The 21,910-nt window shown below is 49.2% G+C and overlaps 1 protein-coding gene across 1 annotated transcript in view; it reads right to left on the bottom strand.

The window, feature by feature from the left end:
• Positions 1–21,910, bottom strand: part of LOC132834493 (NACHT, LRR and PYD domains-containing protein 3-like) — a 93,489-nt gene that overhangs the window by 10,923 nt on the left and 60,656 nt on the right. The gene's annotated exons all lie outside the window — the stretch shown is intronic.

Genomic DNA, 21,910 nt, shown 5'->3' on the forward strand with positions numbered 1-21,910 from the left:
ATAGTGCCCAGGGATGTGCAGGTTAGGGTGGATTGGCCATGGGAAATTGTCCCATAGTGCCCAGGGATGTGCAGGTTAGAGTGGGATTGGGCATGGGAAATTGTCCCATAGTGCCCAGGGGTGTGCAGGTTAGGGTGGATTAGCCATGGGATATTGTCCCATAGTGCCCAGGGATGTGCAGGTTAGGGTGGGATTGGCCATGGGAAATTGTCCCATAGTGCCCAGGGATGTGCAGGTTAGGGTGGGATTGGCCATGGGAAATTGTCCCATAGTGCCCAGGGATGTGCAGGTTAGTGTGGGTTGGCCATGGGAAATTGTCCCATAGTGCCCAGGGATGTGCAGGTTAGGGTGGATTGGCCATGGGAAATTGTCCCATAGTGCCCAGGGATGTGCAGGTTAGGGTGGGATTGGCCATGGGAAATTGTCCCATAGTGCCCAGGGATGTGCAGGTTAGGGTGGGATCGGCCATGGGAAATTGTCCCATAGTGCCCAGGGATGTGCAGGTTAGGGTGGGATTGGCCATGGGAAATTGTCCCATAGTGCCCAGGGATGTGCAGGTTAGGGTGGGATTGGCCATGGGAAATTGTCCCATAGTACCCAGGGATGTGCAGGTTAGGATGGGATTGGCCATGGGAAATTGTCCCATAGTGCCCAGGGATGTGCAGGTTAGGTTGGATTGGCCATGGGAAATTGTCCCATAGTGCCCAGGGATGTGCAGGTTAGGGTGGATTGGCCGTGCTAAATTGTCCCATAGTGCCCAGGGATGTGCAGGTTAGGGTGGATTGGCCATGGGAAATTGTCCCATAGTGCCCAGGGATGTGCAGGTTAGGGTGGGATTGGCCATGGGAAATTGTCCCATAGTGCGCAGGGATGTGCAGGTTAGGGTGGATTGGCCATGGGAAATTGTCCCATAGTGCCCAGGGATGTGCAGGTTAGGGTGGATTGGCCATGGGAAATTGTCCCATAGTGCCCAGGGATGTGCAGGTTAGGATGGGATTGGCCATGGGAAATTGTCCCATAATGCTCGGTGCATTAGTCAGAGGGAAATGTGTGGGTTACTCTTCGGAGGGTCGGTGTGGACTTGTTGGGCCGAAGGGCCTGTTTCCACACTGTGGGGAATCTAATCAAAGTGACAAACTGCATTTTCTCTCAGGACTGTCCTTGTTTTTCGGAAATGAGTGTTCCCTTGAAAATCTGCTTTGTTATCAGCCAAATGTATTCCCTTATTTGACATGCCCTTCTGTACAGGCAGGGAGTGGAGCAGTGGTAATGTCTCTGGACCGGTAATACACATCCCACATTGGTCATCCTGGGGACATGGGTTTGAACTGAGCCATGACAGGTGGTGAAATTCACGGGTCCTAAAAATCAACAGTTACCTCTGACCTGGTCAACAGTGTCAGTCCGGCTCTCGGAGGGGAACCTGCTGTCCTTACCATTTTCTAACCAATACGTTCCTCCTGACCCACACCGGAACAGCACACTCCGAACTAACCTCAGGGATAGACAGGAGTGGCTGGCTTGGTAAAGAGCAGGAACCCTATCACCTAAAGCCATGGAGTCCGACAGCATGGAGACAGACCCTTCAGCCCAGATGGATCCCTGCTGACCAAAATGTCCATCCACGCCAACCCCATTTCCCTGCACTCGGCCCTGGTCCTTCTAGTCCTCTCCTATCCATGTGTTTAGAACATAGAACATAGCAAAGTACTGCACAGAACAGGCCCTTCGCCCCACGATGTTGTGCTGATGATTAATCCGAATGTAAAATAAAATATCTTAACCCACTCACCCCTCAACTCACTGCCCTCCATGTACATGTCCAGCAGTCACTTAAATGTCCCCAATGACTCTGCTCCCACCACCACCGCTGGGAACACATTCCATACATTCACAACTCTCTGTGTAAGGAACCTACCTCTGACATCCCCTCTATACTCTCCTCCTAATATCTTCAAACTATGACCCCTCGTCCCAGGTAAAGACAATGACTGCAGAGGCTGGAAACCAGATTCTGGGTCAGTGGTGCTGGAAGAGCACAGCAGTTCAGGCAGCATCCGAGGAGCAGCGAAATCGACGTTTCGGGCAAAAGCCCTTCATCAGGAATAAAGGCAGTGAGCCTGAAGGGTGGGGAGATAAGCGAGAGGAGGGTGGGGGTGGGGAGAGAGTAGCATAGAGTACAATAGGTGAGTGGGGGAGGGGATGAAGGTGATAGGTCAGGGAGGAGAGGGTGGAGTGGATAGGTGGAAAAGGAGCTAGGCAGGTAGGACAAGTCCGGACAAGTCATGGGGACAGTGCTGAGCTGGAAGTTTGAACTAGGGTGAGGTGGGGGAAGGGGAAATGAGGAAGCTGTTGAAGTCCACATTGATGCCCTGGGGTTGAAGTGTTCCGAGGTGGCAGATGAGGCGTTCTTCCTCCAGGCGTCTGGTGGTGAGGGAGCGGCAGTGAAGGAGGCCCAGGACCTCCATGTCCTCGGCAGAGTGGGAGGGGGAGTTGAAATGTTGGGCCACAGGGCGGTGTGGTTGATTGGTGCGGGTATCTCGGAGATGTTCCCTAAAGTGCTCTGCTAGGAGGCGCCCAGTCTCCCCAATGTAGAGGAGACCGCATCAGGAGCAACTGATGCCCTCTACTCCTCAATTCCCCATCCCTGGGAAAAAGACTGACTGTCTTCACCCTATCCATGCCTCTCATGATCTTCCCACCTCTATCCGATCCCCCCCTCAGTCTCCGACGCTCTCAATAAAAAAAGTCGTGGCCTGTCCAACCTCTCCCGATAACTCAGACCCTTGCGTCCAGGAAACATCCTTGTAAATTTCTTCAGCAGTTTAATAACATCCTTCCAGTAGCTGACTAATACCGAACACAATACCCCAAGTGCGGCCTCACCAACATCCTGTACTGATGCATTCATTTCCCCTCAAAACGTGGGCGGCACGGTGGCACAGTGGTTAGCACTGCTGCCTCACAGCGCCTGTAGACCCGGGTTCAATTCCCGACTCAGGCGACTGACTGTGTGGAGTTTGCACGTTCTCCCCGTGTCTGCGTGGGTTTCCTCCGGGTGCTCCGGTTTCCTCCCACAGTCCAAAGATGTGCAGGTCAGGTGAATTGGCCAAGCTAAATTGCCCGTAGTGTTAGATAAACACTAAACACTAAACACTACTAACCTAGTGTTGGGTAAGGGGTAAATGTAGGGGTATGGGTGGGTTGCGCTTCGGCGGGTCGGTGTGGACTTGATGGGCCGAAGGGGCCTGTTTCCACACTGTAAGTCTAGTCTAATCTAAAAAAAAAACAAATCATGGTGTGCGAGAAGAACATATAAACAAGGGGCAGGACGTTCAGCTCCATGAGCCAGCTCCACCACTCAATACAGTCACAGCGAACCTCAGCTTGACTAGAACACCACGTGATGTGAATATTCAGGGCGCTAAGATACGGTTAGTGCAGGGAGTTGAGAGGTCACACTGCAGCTGTACAGGACATTGGTTAGGCCACTGTTGGAATATTGCGTGCAATTCTGGCCTCCTTCCGATCGGAAAGATGTTGTGAAACTTGAAACGGTTCAGAAAAGATTTACAAGGATGTTGCCAGGGTTGGAGGGTCTGAGCTACAGGGAGAGGCTGGGAAGGCTGGGGCTGTTTTCCCTGGAGCGTCGGAGGCTGAGGGGTGACCTTATAGAGGTTTACAAAATCATGAGGGGCATGGATAGGGTAAATAGACAAAGTCTATTCCCTGGGGTGGACCAGTCCAAAATAGAGGGCATAGTTAAGGGTGAGAGGGGAAAGATATAAAAGAGACCTAAGGGGCAACTTTTTCACCCAGAGGGTGGTACGTGTATGGAATGAGCTGCCACAGGATGTGGTGGAGGCTGATACAATGACAACATTTAAGAGGCATTTAGATGGGTATATGAATAGGAAGGGTTTGGACGGATATGGGACGGGTGCTGGCAGGTGGGACCAGATTGGATTGGGATATCTGGGTCAGCAGGGACAGGATGGACCGAAGGGTCTGTTTCCGTGCTGTACATCTCTGTGACTCGATGCCAATGTCGAGGGATATGGCAGTGAGTAAACCTATTTACACCACTACCAAGGATAACCAGCACGGTGTACCATCTACACCTCTATCACAGATAACCAGCACGGTGTACCATCTACACCACTGTCACAGATAACCAGCACGGTGTACCATCTACACCTCTATCACAGATAACCAGCACGGTGTACCATCTACATCACTGTCACAGATAACCAGCACGGTGTACCATCTACACCTCTATCACAGATAACCAGCACGGTGTACCATCTACACCACTGTCACAGACAACCAGCACGGTGTACCACCTACACCACTATCACAGATAACCAGCACGGTGTACCATCTACACCTCTATCACAGATAACCAGCACGGTGTACCATCTACACCACTGTCACAGATAACCAGCACGGTGTACCATCTACACCTCTATCACAGATAACCAGCACGGTGTATCATCTACACCTCTATCACAGATAACCAGCACGGTGTACCATCTACACCTCTATCACAGATAACCAGCACGGTGTACCATCTAAACCGCTGTAACAGATAACCAGCACGGTGTACCATCTACACCACTATCACAGATAACCAGCACGGTGTACCATCTACACCTCTATCACAGATAACCAGCACAGTGTACCATCTACACCTCTATCACAGATAACCAGCACGGTGTACCAGCCATACCGCTATAACAGATAACCAGCACGGTGTACCATCTACACCACTATCACAGATAACCAGCACGGTGTACCATCTACACCACTGTCACAGATAACAAGCACGGTGTACCATCTACACCTCTATCACAGATAACCAGCACGGTGTACCATCTACACCACTATCACAGATAACCAGCACGGTGTACCATCTACACCACTGTCACAGATAACCAGCACGGCGTACCATCTACACCACTATCACAGATGACCAGCACGGTGTACCATCTACACCTCTATCACAGATAACCAGCACGGTGTACCATCTACACCACTGTCACAGATAACCAGCACGGTGCACCATCTAAACCTCTATCACAGATAACCAGCACAGTGTACCATCTACACCACTGTCACAGATAACCAGCACGGTGTACCATCTACACCACTGTCACAGATAACCAGCACGGTGTACCATCTACACCTCTATCACAGATAACCAGCACGGTGTACCATCTACACCACTGTCACAGATAACCAGCACGGTGTACCATCTACACCTCTATCACAGATAACCAGCACGGTGTACCATCTACACCACTGTCACAGACAGCCAGCACGGTGTACCACCTACACCACTATCACAGATAACCAGCACGGTGTACCATCTACACCTCTATCACAGATAACCAGCACGGTGTACCATCTACACCACTATCACAGATAACCAGCACGGTGTACCATCTACACCTCGATCACAGATAACCAGCACGGTCTACCAGCTATACCGCTATAACAGATAACCAGCACGGTGTACCATCTACACCACTATCACAGATAACCAGCACGGTGTACCATCTACACCACTGTCACAGATAACCAGCACGGTGTACCATCTACACCTCTATCACAGATAACCAGCACGGTGTGCCATCTACACCACTATCACAGATAACCAGCACGGTGTACCATCTACACCACTGTCACAGATAACCAGCACGGTGTACCATCTACACCACTATCACAGATAACCAGCACCGTGTACCATCTACACCACTGTCACAGATAACCAGCACGGTGTACCATCTACACCTCTATCACAGATAACCAGCACGGTGTACCATCTACACCACTATCACAGATAACCAGCACGGTGCACCATCTACACCTCTATCACAGATAACCAGCACGGTGTACCATCTACACCACTGTCACAGATAACCAGCACGGTGTACCATCTACACCACTGTCACAGATAACCAGCACGGTGACCATCTACACCTCTATCACAGATGATCAGCACGGTGTACGATCTACACCTCTATCACAGATAACCAGCACGGTGTACCATCTACACCACTGTCACAGATAACCTGCACGGTGTACGATTTACACCTCTATCACAGATAACCAGCACGGTGTACCATCTACACCTCTATCACAGATAACCAGCACGGTGTACCATCTACACCACTGTCACAGATAACCAGCACGGTGTACCATCTACACCACTGTCACAGATAACCAGCACGGAGTACCATCTACGCCACTATCACAGATAACCAGCACGGTGTACCATCTACACCACTGTCACAGATAACCAGCACGGTGTCCCATCTACACCTATATCACAGATAACCAGCACGGTGTACCATCTACACCTCTATCACAGATAACCTGCACGGTGTACGATTTACACCTCTATCACAGATAACCAGCACGGTGTACCATCTACACCACTGTCACAGATAACCAGCACGGTGTACCATCTACACCACCGTCACAGACAACCAGCACGGTGTACCACCTACACCACTGTCACAGATAACCAGCACGGTGTACCATCTACACCACTATCACAGACAACCAGCACGGTGTACCATCTACACCTCTATCACAGATAACCAGCACAGTGTACCATCTACACCTCTATCACAGATAACCAGCACGGTGTACCATCTACACCTCTATCACAGATAACCAGCACGGTGTACCAGCTATACCGCTATAACAGATAACCAGCACGGTGTACCATCTACACCACTATCACAGATAACCAGCACGGTGTACCATCTACACCACTGTCACAGATAACAAGCACGGTGTACCATCTACACCTCTATCACAGATAACCAGCACGGTGTACCATCTACACCACTGTCACAGATAACCAGCACGGTGTACCATCTACACCACTGTCACAGATAACCAGCACGGTGTACCATCTACACCACTATCACAGATAACCAGCACGGTGTACCATCTACACCACTGTCACAGATAACCAGCATGGTGTACCATCTACACCTCTATCACAGATAACCAGCACGGTGTACGATCTACACCTCCATCACAGATAACCAGCACGGTGTACCATCTACACCACTGTCACAGATAACCAGCACGGTGCACCATCTAAACCTCTATCACAGATAACCAGCACGGTGTACCATCTACACCACTGTCACAGATAACCAGCACGGTGTACCATCTACACCTCTATCACAGATAACCAGCACGGTGTACCATCTACACCACTGTCACAGACAACCAGCACGGTGTACCACCTACACCACTATCACAGATAACCAGCACGGTGTACCATCTACACCTCTATCACAGATAACCAGCATGGTGTACCATCTACACCACTGTCACAGATAACCAGCACGGTGTACCATCTACACCTCTATCACAGATAACCAGCACGGTCTACCAGCTATACCGCTATAACAGATAACCAGCACGGTGTACCATCTACACCACTATCACAGATAACCAGCACGGTGTACCATCTACACCTCTATCACAGATAACCAGCACGGTGTCCCATCTACACCTATATCACAGATAACCAGCACGGTGTACCATCTACACCACTGTCACAGATAACCAGCACGGTGTACCATCTACACCACTATCACAGATAACCAGCACGGTGTACCATCTACACCACTGTCACAGATAACCAGCACAGTGTACCATCTACACCTCTATCACAGATAACCTGCACGGTGTACGATCTACACCTCTATCACAGATAACCAGCACGGTGTACCATCTACACCGCTATAACAAATAACCAGCACGGTGTACCATCTACACCACTGTCACAGATAACCAGCACGGTGTACCATCTACACCACTGTCACAGACAGCCAGCACGGTGTACCACCTACACCACTGTCACAGATAACCAGCACGGTGTACCATCTACACCACTATCACAGACAACCAGCACGGTGTACCATCTACACCTCTATCACAGATATCCAGCACAGTGTACCATCTACACCACTATCACAGATAACCAGCACGGTGTACCAGCTATACCGCTATAACAGATAACCAGCACGGTGTACCATCTACACCACTATCACAGATAACAAGCACGGTGTACCATCTACACCTCTATCACAGAAAACCAGCACGGTGTACCATCTACACCACTATCACAGATAACCAGCACGGTGTACCAACTACACCACTGTCACACATAACCAGCACGGCGTACCATCTACACCACTATCACAGATAACCAGCACGGTGTACCATCTACACCACTGTCACAGATAACCAGCACGGTGTACCATCTACACCTCTATCACAGATAACCAGCACGGTGTACCATCTACACCACTGTCACAGATAACCAGCACGGTTCACCATCTAAACCTCTATCACAGATAACCAGCACGGTGTACTATCTACACCACTGTCACAGATAACCAGCACGGTGTACCATCTACACCACTGTCACAGACAACCAGCACGGTGTACCACCTACACCACTATCACAGATAACCAGCACGGTGTACCATCTACACCTCTATCACAGATAATCAGCACGGTGTACCATCTACACCACTGTCACAGATAACCAGCACGGTGTACCATCTACACCACTATCACAGATAACCAGCAAGGTGTACCATCTACACCTCTATCACAGATAACCAGCACGGTCTACCAGCTATACCGCTATAACAGATAACCAGCACGGTGTACCATCTACACCACTATCACAGATAACCAGCACGGTGTACCATCTACACCACTGTCACAGATAACCAGCACGGTGTCCCATCTACACCTATATCACAGATAACCAGCACGGTGTACCATCTACACCACTGTCACAGATAACCAGCACGGTGTACCATCTACACCTCTATCACAGATAACCAGCACAGTGTACCATCAACACCTCTATCACAGATAACCAGCACGGTGTACCATCTACACCACTATCACAGATAACCAGCACCGTGTACCATCTACACCACTGTCACAGATAACCAGCACGGTGTACCATCTACACCACTGTCACAGATAACCAGCACGGTGTACCATCTACACCTCTATCACACATAACCAGCACGGTGTACCATCTACACCACTGTCACAGATAACCAGCACGGTGTACCATCTACACCACTGTCACAGATAGCCAGCACGGTGTACCATCTACACCACTATCATAGATAACCAGCACCGTGTACCATCTACACCACTATCACAGATAACCAGCACGGTGTACCATCTACACCACTGTCACAGATAACCAGCACGGTGTACCATCTGCACCTCTATCACAGTTAACCAGCACGGTGTACCATCTACACCACTGTCACAGATAACCAGCACAGTGTACCATCTACACCACTGTCACAGATAACCAGCACGGAGTACCATCTACACCTCTATCACAGATAACCAGCACGGTGTAACATCTACACCACTGTCACAGATAACCAGCACTGTGTCCCATCTACACCTCTATCACAGATAACCAGCACGGTGTACCATCTACACCACTGTCACAGATAACCAGCACGGTGTACCATCTACACCTCTATCACAGATAACCAGCACGGTGTACCATCTACACCGCTATAACAGATAACCAGCACGGTGTACCATCTACACCTCTATCACAGATAACCAGCACGGTGTACCATCTACACCACTATCACAGATAACCAGCACGGTGTCCCATCTACACCTCTATCACAGATAACCAGCACGGTGTACCATCTACACCACTGGCACAGATAACCAGCACGGTGTACCATCTACACCTCTATAACAGATAATCAGCACGGTGTACCATCTACACCGCTATAACAGATAACCAGCACGGTGTACCATCTACACCACTATCACAGATAACCAGCACGGTGTACCATCTAATCCTCTATCACAGATAACCAGCACGGTGTACCATCTACACCGCTATAACAGATAACCAGCACGGTGGACCATCTACACCTCTATCACAGATAACCAGCACGGTGCACCATCTACACCTCTATCACAGATAACCAGCACGGTGTACCATCCACACCACTATCACAGATAACCAGCACGGTGCACCATCTACACCACTGTCACAGATAACCAGCACAGTGTACCATCTACACCACAGTCACAGATAACCAGCACGGTGTACCATCTACACCTCTATCACAGATAACCAGCACGGTGTACCATCTACACCACTGTCACAGATAACCAGCACGGTGTACCATCTACACCACTGTCACAGATAACCGGCACGGTGTATCATCTACACCTCTATCACAGATAACCAGCACGGTGTACCATCTACACCACTGTCACAGATAACCAGCACGGTGTACCAGCCATACCGCTATAACAGATAACCAGCACGGTGTACCATCTACACCACTATCACAGATAACCAGCACGGTGTACCATCTACACCACTGTCACAGATAACAAGCACGGTGTACCATCTACACCTCTATCACAGATAACCAGCACGGTGTACCATCTACACCACTATCACAGATAACCAGCACGGTGTACCATCTACACCATTGTCACAGATAACCAGCACGGCGTACCATCTACACCACTATCACAGATGACCAGCACGGTGTACCATCTACACCTCTATCACAGATAACCAGCACGGTGTACCATCTACACCACTGTCACAGATAACCAGCACGGTGCACCATCTAAACCTCTATCACAGATAACCAGCACAGTGTACCATCTACACCACTGTCACAGATAACCAGCACGGTGTACCATCTACACCACTGTCACAGATAACCAGCACGGTGTACCATCTACACCTCTATCACAGATAACCAGCACGGTGTACCATCTACACCACTGTCACAGATAACCAGCACGGTGTACCATCTACACCTCTATCACAGATAACCAGCACGGTGTACCATCTACACCACTGTCACAGACAGCCAGCACGGTGTACCACCTACACCACTATCACAGATAACCAGCACGGTGTACCATCTACACCTCTATCACAGATAACCAGCACGGTGTACCATCTACACCACTATCACAGATAACCAGCACGGTGTACCATCTACACCTCGATCACAGATAACCAGCACGGTCTACCAGCTATACCGCTATAACAGATAACCAGCACGGTGTACCATCTACACCACTATCACAGATAACCAGCACGGTGTACCATCTACACCACTGTCACAGATAACCAGCACGGTGTACCATCTACACCACTATCACAGATAACCAGCACGGTGTACCATCTACACCTCTATCACAGATAACCAGCACGGTGTGCCATCTACACCACTATCACAGATAACCAGCACGGTGTACCATCTACACCACTGTCACAGATAACCAGCACGGTGTACCATCTACACCACTATCACAGATAACCAGCACCGTGTACCATCTACACCACTGTCACAGATAACCAGCACGGTGTACCATCTACACCTCTATCACAGATAACCAGCACGGTGTACCATCTACACCACTATCACAGATAACCAGCACGGTGCACCATCTACACCTCTATCACAGATAACCAGCACGGTGTACCATCTACACCACTGTCACAGATAACCAGCACGGTGTACCATCTACACCACTGTCACAGATAACCAGCACGGTGACCATCTACACCTCTATCACAGATGATCAGCACGGTGTACGATCTACACCTCTATCACAGATAACCAGCACGGTGTACCATCTACACCACTGTCACAGATAACCTGCACGGTGTACGATTTACACCTCTATCACAGATAACCAGCACGGTGTACCATCTACACCTCTATCACAGATAACCAGCACGGTGTACCATCTACACCACTGTCACAGATAACCAGCACGGTGTACCATCTACACCACTGTCACAGATAACCAGCACGGAGTACCATCTACGCCACTATCACAGATAACCAGCACGGTGTACCATCTACACCACTGTCACAGATAACCAGCACGGTGTCCCATCTACACCTATATCACAGATAACCAGCACGGTGTACCATCTACACCTCTATCACACATAACCAGCACGGTGTACCATCTACACCTCTATCACAGATAACCTGCACGGTGTACGATTTACACCTCTATCACAGATAACCAGCACGGTGTACCATCTACACCACCGTCACAGACAACCAGCACGGTGTACCACCTACACCACTGTCACAGATAACCAGCACGGTGTACCATCTACACCACTATCACAGACAACCAGCACGGTGTACCATCTACACCTCTATCACAGATAACCAGCACAGTGTACCATCTACACCTCTATCACAGATAACCAGCACGGTGTACCATCTACACCTCTATCACAGATAACCAGCACGGTGTACCAGCTATACCGCTATAACAGATAACCAGCACGGTGTACCATCTACACCACTATCACAGATAACCAGCACGGTGTACCATCTACACCACTGTCACAGATAACAAGCACGGTGTACCATCTACACCTCTATCACAGATAACCAGCACGGTGTACCATCTACACCACTGTCACAGATAACCAGCACGGTGTACCATCTACACCACTGTCACAGATAACCAGCACGGTGTACCATCTACACCACTATCACAGATAACCAGCACGGTGTACCATCTACACCACTGTCACAGATAACCAGCATGGTGTACCATCTACACCTCTATCACAGATAACCAGCACGGTGTACGATCTACACCTCCATCACAGATAACCAGCACGGTGTACCATCTACACCACTGTCACAGATAACCAGCACGGTGCACCATCTAAACCTCTATCACAGATAACCAGCACGGTGTACCATCTACACCACTGTCACAGACAACCAGCACGGTGTACCACCTACACCACTATCACAGATAACCAGCACGGTGTACCATCTACACCTCTATCACAGATAACCAGCATGGTGTACCATCTACACCACTGTCACAGATAACCAGCACGGTGTACCATCTACACCTCTATCACAGATAACCAGCACGGTCTACCAGCTATACCGCTATAACAGATAACCAGCACGGTGTACCATCTACACCACTATCACAGATAACCAGCACGGTGTACCATCTACACCTCTATCACAGATAACCAGCACGGTGTCCCATCTACACCTATATCACAGATAACCAGCACGGTGTACCATCTACACCACTGTCACAGATAACCAGCACGGTGTACCATCTACACCACTATCACAGATAACCAGCACGGTGTACCATCTACACCACTGTCACAGATAACCAGCACAGTGTACCATCTACACCTCTATCACAGATAACCTGCACGGTGTACGATCTACACCTCTATCACAGATAACCAGCACGGTGTACCATCTACACCGCTATAACAAATAACCAGCACGGTGTACCATCTACACCACTGTCACAGATAACCAGCACGGTGTACCATCTACACCACTGTCACAGACAACCAGCACGGTGTACCACCTACACCACTGTCACAGATAACCAGCACGGTGTACCATCTACACCACTATCACAGACAACCAGCACGGTGTACCATCTACACCTCTATCACAGATATCCAGCACAGTGTACCATCTACACCACTATCACAGATAACCAGCACGGTGTACCAGCTATACCGCTATAACAGATAACCAGCACGGTGTACCATCTACACCACTATCACAGATAACAAGCACGGTGTACCATCTACACCTCTATCACAGAAAACCAGCACGGTGTACCATCTACACCACTATCACAGATAACCAGCACGGTGTACCAACTACACCACTGTCACACATAACCAGCACGGCGTACCATCTACACCACTATCACAGATAACCAGCACGGTGTACCATCTACACCACTGTCACAGATAACCAGCACGGTGTACCATCTACACCTCTATCACAGATAACCAGCACGGTGTACCATCTACACCACTGTCACAGATAACCAGCACGGTTCACCATCTAAACCTCTATCACAGATAACCAGCACGGTGTACTATCTACACCACTGTCACAGATAACCAGCACGGTGTACCATCTACACCACTGTCACAGACAACCAGCACGGTGTACCACCTACACCACTATCACAGATAACCAGCACGGTGTACCATCTACACCTCTATCACAGATAATCAGCACGGTGTACCATCTACACCACTGTCACAGATAACCAGCACGGTGTACCATCTACACCACTATCACAGATAACCAGCAAGGTGTACCATCTACACCTCTATCACAGATAACCAGCACGGTCTACCAGCTATACCGCTATAACAGATAACCAGCACGGTGTACCATCTACACCACTATCACAGATAACCAGCACGGTGTACCATCTACACCACTGTCACAGATAACCAGCACGGTGTCCCATCTACACCTATATCACAGATAACCAGCACGGTGTACCATCTACACCACTGTCACAGATAACCAGCACGGTGTACCATCTACACCTCTATCACAGATAACCAGCACAGTGTACCATCAACACCTCTATCACAGATAACCAGCACGGTGTACCATCTACACCACTATCACAGATAACCAGCACCGTGTACCATCTACACCACTGTCACAGATAACCAGCACGGTGTACCATCTACACCACTGTCACAGATAACCAGCACGGTGTACCATCTACACCTCTATCACACATAACCAGCACGGTGTACCATCTACACCACTGTCACAGATAACCAGCACGGTGTACCATCTACACCACTGTCACAGATAGCCAGCACGGTGTACCATCTACACCACTATCATAGATAACCAGCACCGTGTACCATCTACACCACTATCACAGATAACCAGCACGGTGTACCATCTACACCACTGTCACAGATAACCAGCACGGTGTACCATCTGCACCTCTATCACAGTTAACCAGCACGGTGTACCATCTACACCACTGTCACAGATAACCAGCACAGTGTACCATCTACACCACTGTCACAGATAACCAGCACGGAGTACCATCTACACCTCTATCACAGATAACCAGCACGGTGTAACATCTACACCACTGTCACAGATAACCAGCACTGTGTCCCATCTACACCTCTATCACAGATAACCAGCACGGTGTACCATCTACACCACTGTCACAGATAACCAGCACGGTGTACCATCTACACCTCTATCACAGATAACCAGCACGGTGTACCATCTACACCGCTATAACAGATAACCAGCACGGTGTACCATCTACACCTCTATCACAGATAACCAGCACGGTGTACCATCTACACCACTATCACAGATAACCAGCACGGTGTCCCATCTACACCTCTATCACAGATAACCAGCACGGTGTACCATCTACACCACTGGCACAGATAACCAGCACGGTGTACCATCTACACCTCTATAACAGATAATCAGCACGGTGTACCATCTACACCGCTATAACAGATAACCAGCACGGTGTACCATCTACACCACTATCACAGATAACCAGCACGGTGTACCATCTAATCCTCTATCACAGATAACCAGCACGGTGTACCATCTACACCGCTATAACAGATAACCAGCACGGTGGACCATCTACACCTCTATCACAGATAACCAGCACGGTGCACCATCTACACCTCTATCACAGATAACCAGCACGGTGTACCATCCACACCACTATCACAGATAACCAGCACGGTGCACCATCTACACCACTGTCACAGATAACCAGCACAGTGTACCATCTACACCACTGTCACAGATAACCAGCACGGTGTACCATCTACACCTCTATCACAGATAACCAGCACGGTGTACCATCTACACCACTGTCACAGATAACCAGCACGGTGTACCATCTACACCACTGTCACAGATAACCGGCACGGTGTATCATCTACACCTCTATCACAGATAACCAGCACGGTGTACCATCTACACCACTGTCACAGATAACCAGCACGGTGTACCATCTACACCACTATCACAGATAACCAGCACGGTGCACCATCTACACCTCTATCACAGATAACCAGCACGGTGTACAATCTACACCACTGTCACAGATAACCAGCACGGTGTACCATCTACACCACTGTCACAGATAACCAGCACGGTGACCATCTACACCTCTATCACAGATGATCAGCACGGTGTACCATCTACACCACTGTCACAGATAACCAGCACGGTGTACCATCTACACCTCTATCACAGATAACCAGCACGGTGTACCATCTACACCTCTATCACAGATAACCAGCACGGTGTACCATCTACGCCACTATCACAGATAACCAGCACGGTGTACCATCTACACCACTGTCACAGATAACCAGCACGGTGTCCCATCTACACCTATATCACAGATAACCAGCACGGTGTACCATCTACACCTCTATCACACATAACCAGCACGGTGTACCATCTACACCTCTATCACAGATAACCTGCACGGTGTACGATTTACACCTCTATCACAGATAACCAGCACGGTGTACCATCTACACCACTGTCACAGATAACCAGCACGGTGTACCATCTACACCACCGTCACAGACAACCAGCACGGTGTACCACCTACACCACTGTCACAGATAACCAGCACGGTGTACCATCTACACCACTATCACAGACAACCAGCACGGTGTACCATCTACACCTCTATCACAGATAACCAGCACAGTGTACCATCTACACCTCTATCACAGATAACCAGCACGGTGTACCATCTACACCTCTATCACAGATAACCAGCACGGTGTACCAGCTATACCGCTATAACAGATAACCAGCACGGTGTACCATCTACACCACTATCACAGATAACCAGCACGGTGTACCATCTACACCACTGTCACAGATAACAAGCACGGTGTACCATCTACACCTCTATCACAGATAACCAGCACGGTGTACCATCTACACCACTATCACAGATAACCAGCACGGTGTACCATCTACACCACTGTCACAGATAACCAGCACGGCGTACCATCTACACCACTATCACAGATAACCAGCACGGTGTACCATCTACACCACTGTCACAGATAACCAGCACGGTGTACCACCTACACCACTATCACAGATAACCAGCACGGCGTACCATCTACACCACTATCACAGATAACCAGCACGGTGTACCATCTACACCACTGTCACAGATAACCAGCACGGTGTACCATCTACACCTCTATCACAGATAACCAGCACGGTGTACCATCTACACCTCTATCACAGATAACCAGCACAGTGTACCATCTACACCACTGTCACAGATAACCAGCACGGAGTACCATCTACACCTCTATCACAGATAACCAGCACGGTGTATCATCTACACCACGGTCACAGATAACCAGCACAGTGTACCATCTACACCACTGTCACAGATAACCAGCACGGAGTACCATCTACACCTCTATCACAGATAACCAGCACGGTGTACCATCTACACCGCTATAACAGATAACCAGCACGGTGTACCATCTACACCTCTATCACAGATAACCAGCACGGTGCACCATCTACACCTCTATCACAGATAACCAGCACGGGGTACCATCCACACCACTATCACAGATAACCAGCACGGTGCACCATCTACACCACTGACACAGATAACCAGCACAGTGTACCATCTACACCACTGTCACAGATAACCAGCACGGTGTACCATCTACACCTCTATCACAGATAACCAGCACGGTGTACCATCTACACCACTGTCACAGATAACCAGCACGGTGTACCATCTACACCTCTATCACAGATAACCAGCACGGTGTACCATCTACACCACTGTCACAGATAACCGGCACGGTGTATCATCTACACCTCTATCACAGACAACCAGCACGGTGTACCATCTACACCACTGTCACAGATAACCAGCACGGTGTACCATCTACACTACTATCACAGATAACCAGCACGGTGTACCATCTACCCCACTGTCACAGATAACCAGCACGGTGTACCATCTACACCACTATCACAGATAACCAGCACGGTGTACCATCTACACCTCTATCACAGAAAACCAGCATGATGTACCATCTAAACCACTGTCACAGATAGCCAGCACGGTGTACCATCTACACCACTATCATAGATAACCAGCACCGTGTACCATCTACACCACTATCACAGATAACCAGCACGGTGTACCATCTACACCACTGTCACAGATAACCAGCACGGTGTACCATCTACACCACTGTCACAGATAACCAGCACGGTGTACCATCTACACCACTGTCACAGATAACCAGCACGGTGTACCATCTACACCTCTATCACACATAACCAGCACGGTGTACCATCTACACCACTGTCACAGATAACCAGCACGGTGTACCATCTACACCACTGTCACAGATAACCAGCACGGTGTACCATCTACACCACTATCACAGATAACCAGCACGGTGTACCATCTACACCACTATCACAGATAACCAGCACGGTGTACCATCTACACCACTGTCACAGATAACCAGCACGGTGTACCATCTGCACCTCTATCACAGTTAACCAGCACGGTGTACCATCTACACCACTGTCACAGATAACCAGCACAGTGTACCATCTACACCACTGTCACAGATAACCAGCACGGAGTACCATCTACACCTCTATCACAGATAACCAGCACGGTGTAACATCTACACCACTGTCACAGATAACCAGCACTGTGTCCCATCTACACCTCTATCACAGATAACCAGCACGGTGTACCATCTACACCACTATCACAGATAACCAGCACGGTGTCCCATCTACACCTCTATCACAGATAACCAGCACGGTGTACCATCTACACCACTATCACAGATAACCAGCACGGTGTCCCATCTACACCTCTATCACAGATAACCAGCACGGTGTACCATCTACACCACTGGCACAGATAACCAGCACGGTGTACCATCTACACCTCTATAACAGATAACCAGCACGGTGTACCATCTACACCGCTATAACAGATAACCAGCACGGTGTACCATCTACACCACTATCACAGATAACCAGCACGGTGTACCATCTAATCCTCTATCACAGATAACCAGCACGGTGTACCATCTACACCGCTATAACAGATAACCAGCACGGTGGACCATCTACACCTCTATCACAGATAACCAGCACGGTGCACCATCTACACCTCTATCACAGATAACCAGCACGGTGTACCATCCACACCACTATCACAGATAACCAGCACGGTGCACCATCTACACCACTGTCACAGATAACCAGCACAGTGTACCATCTACACCACTGTCACAGATAACCAGCACGGTGTACCATCTACACCTCTATCACAGATAACCAGCACGGTGTACCATCTACACCACTGTCACAGATAACCAGCACGGTGTACCATCTACACCACTGTCACAGATAACCGGCACGGTGTATCATCTACACCTCTATCACAGATAACCAGCACGGTGTACCATCTACACCACTGTCACAGATAACCAGCACGGTGTACCATCTACACCACTATCACAGATAACCAGCACGGTGCACCATCTACACCTCTATCACAGATAACCAGCACGGTGTACAATCTACACCACTGTCACAGATAACCAGCACGGTGTACCATCTACACCACTGTCACAGATAACCAGCACGGTGACCATCTACACCTCTATCACAGATGATCAGCACGGTGTACCATCTACACCACTGTCACAGATAACCAGCACGGTGTACCATCTACACCTCTATCACAGATAACCAGCACGGTGTACCATCTACACCTCTATCACAGATAACCAGCACGGTGTACCATCTACGCCACTATCACAGATAACCAGCACGGTGTACCATCTACACCACTGTCACAGATAACCAGCACGGTGTCCCATCTACACCTATATCACAGATAACCAGCACGGTGTACCATCTACACCTCTATCACAGATAACCAGCACGGTGTACCATCTACACCTCTATCACAGATAACCTGCACGGTGTACGATTTACACCTCTATCACAGATAACCAGCACGGTGTACCATCTACACCACTGTCACAGATAACCAGCACGGTGTACCATCTACACCACCGTCACAGACAACCAGCACGGTGTACCACCTACACCACTGTCACAGATAACCAGCACGGTGTACCATCTACACCACTATCACAGACAACCAGCACGGTGTACCATCTACACCTCTATCACAGATAACCAGCACAGTGTACCATCTACACCTCTATCACAGATAACCAGCACGGTGTACCATCTACACCTCTATCACAGATAACCAGCACGGTGTACCAGCTATACCGCTATAACAGATAACCAGCACGGTGTACCATCTACACCACTATCACAGATAACCAGCACGGTGTACCATCTACACCACTGTCACAGATAACAAGCACGGTGTACCATCTACACCTCTATCACAGATAACCAGCACGGTGTACCATCTACACCACTATCACAGATAACCAGCACGGTGTACCATCTACACCACTGTCACAGATAACCAGCACGGTGTACCATCTACACCACTATCACAGATAACCAGCACGGTGTACCATCTACACCACTGTCACAGATAACCAGCACGGTGTACCACCTACACCACTATCACAGATAACCAGCACGGCGTACCATCTACACCACTATCACAGATAACCAGCACGGTGTACCATCTACACCACTGTCACAGATAACCAGCACGGTGTACCATCTACACCTCTATCACAGATAACCAGCACGGTGTACCATCTACACCTCTATCACAGATAACCAGCACAGTGTACCATCTACACCACTGTCACAGATAACCAGCACGGAGTACCATCTACACCTCTATCACAGATAACCAGCACGGTGTATCATCTACACCACGGTCACAGATAACCAGCACAGTGTACCATCTACACCACTGTCACAGATAACCAGCACGGAGTACCATCTACACCTCTATCACAGATAACCAGCACGGTGTACCATCTACACCGCTATAACAGATAACCAGCACGGTGTACCATCTACACCTCTATCACAGATAACCAGCACGGTGCACCATCTACACCTCTATCACAGATAACCAGCACGGGGTACCATCCACACCACTATCACAGATAACCAGCACGGTGCACCATCTACACCACTGACACAGATAACCAGCACAGTGTACCATCTACACCACTGTCACAGATAACCAGCACGGTGTACCATCTACACCTCTATCACAGATAACCAGCACGGTGTACCATCTACACCACTGTCACAGATAACCAGCACGGTGTACCATCTACACCTCTATCACAGATAACCAGCACGGTGTACCATCTACACCACTGTCACAGATAACCGGCACGGTGTATCATCTACACCTCTATCACAGACAACCAGCACGGTGTACCATCTACACCACTGTCACAGATAACCAGCACGGTGTACCATCTACACTACTATCACAGATAACCAGCACGGTGTACCATCTACCCCACTGTCACAGATAACCAGCACGGTGTACCATCTACACCACTATCACAGATAACCAGCACGGTGTACCATCTACACCACTGTCACAGATAACCAGCACGGTGTACCATCTACACCTCTATCACACATAACCAGCACGGTGTACCATCTACACCACTGTCACAGATAACCAGCACGGTGTACCATCTACACCACTGTCACAGATAGCCAGCACGGTGTACCATCTACACCACTATCATAGATAACCAGCACCGTGTACCATCTACACCACTATCACAGATAACCAGCACGGTGTACCATCTACACCACTGTCACAGATAACCAGCACGGTGTACCATCTACACCTCTATCACAGATAACCAGCACGGTGTACCACCTACACCACTGTCACAGGTAACCAGCACGGTGTACCATCTACACCTCTATCACAGAAAACCAGCATGATGTACCATCTAAACCACTGTCAC

This window comes from Hemiscyllium ocellatum, chromosome 40, assembly GCF_020745735.1.
Source record: "Hemiscyllium ocellatum isolate sHemOce1 chromosome 40, sHemOce1.pat.X.cur, whole genome shotgun sequence".
Taxonomy (NCBI): Eukaryota; Metazoa; Chordata; class Chondrichthyes; order Orectolobiformes; family Hemiscylliidae; genus Hemiscyllium; species Hemiscyllium ocellatum.